Source organism: Belonocnema kinseyi, chromosome 3, assembly GCF_010883055.1.
Source record: "Belonocnema kinseyi isolate 2016_QV_RU_SX_M_011 chromosome 3, B_treatae_v1, whole genome shotgun sequence".
Taxonomy (NCBI): Eukaryota; Metazoa; Arthropoda; class Insecta; order Hymenoptera; family Cynipidae; genus Belonocnema; species Belonocnema kinseyi.
The window spans coordinates 49,998,117-49,999,657 of NC_046659.1; positions in this window are offsets into that span (position 1 = coordinate 49,998,117).

Here is a 1,541-nt window from a genome sequence, read left to right on the forward strand (position 1 = left end):
AAATATAAATATATAACTAAAACAAAAAATACATTTTTTAATTAAAATTTGTTATTATCAGTTAATACCAACGATTTGAGATACAAAATTTTACCATAATTTTAATACACACAGGAAAAAATATTTCATTTACCAGAAGTTAAATTTTAGGACTTTTTTTATACACTCTCGGACTAATTTTGATTCCAAAAAGTCATAGGAGTTTTATTAATATCAAATTTTTAGCACTAGCAATTTTCGATTTTCACTAATTTCGCATTTTCGGTTCAGCACTCTTTGCGGGATCACCATTCTTAAATATAAATAAATATACATACATATCTTTGTAAAGATATTGAGTAACTCCATTTTCGAATTAATCTAAGGCCCTTTCTACTCAATTATAGTTATTTTTTCTTTCACTTATGAAGTAAAATTAGAACATTACCAATTTGCATTTGAAACTCACTACGATTTGGCACGACTGAATATTAGGTATTTTCACTGAACCATCAGCTAAATGCACTTTGTAGAATGCTGAGGGCAAAGCAATGCACCAAATACATGGGATTCGGTCCATTTTTGCCCTATTTTGCTAATATCTTCTTAAAAACTAATTTATTTATATAAGTTTATTTGAAAAAAAGTTTTTATTTGTTAAGAACTATTTAATGACATAACACAATGACAGTAATTACTATTGATTACGAAGATATCACAAAAATAAAGTTTTGTCCCATACATTTGGTACATGCTTTTCTCCTCAGTACTCAACGAACTGGAGTTAGCAGGTAATTAATACCTAATTAGGTATTTTCACTTCAACCATCAGCTAACTTTACTTCGGTGAAGTTAGCTGAGGGGAAAACAATGGATCAAATACATGTAATCAATAATAATTGCCATCATTTTATTATGTTATTAAATAGTTCTTAACAAATAAAAATATTTGTTCAAATACACTTATTTTTAAAAAATTAGTTTTTATGAAGATATTAGGAAAATATGGCAAAAATGGACCGAATCCCATGTATTTGGTCCATTGTTTTCCACTCAGCATTCAACGAAGTAAAGTTAGCTGGTGATTGAAGTGCAAATACCTAATATGTACATATATGTACCGGTATGTGGTGGACTAATCTCATGCCATATCTAGGACCTAATATAAATCTTCCTATGAATTGGAATTATTTTTTTTTAAATTGCATTGTTTACGGTTTATACCAGATTTATTAGTACTATCAGAAAATAACTTAAAGCGATTTTGTACATATTTTTAGGGCCAGCAATTATATTTCTTGGCATTTTATCTTATCTGGCTTGGCTTAGCTGCAAAGTTGCGTTTTTAATTTGCCTAATCTTATTTGTCTCAAAATATGGAGATTTGATGATAAGATATTTTATTATTTTATCATTGGTTCAAACATTTTAATGTTTGAAAAGGTTCTCTATTTATAAACACTTTTTAGTGTGAAAGTCGCTAATAAAAAAAATGTTATTTTTAAATACAGCAACTAGAAAATTATATAATATTCCGTATTTCTCGTAATTTTCCATTGAAC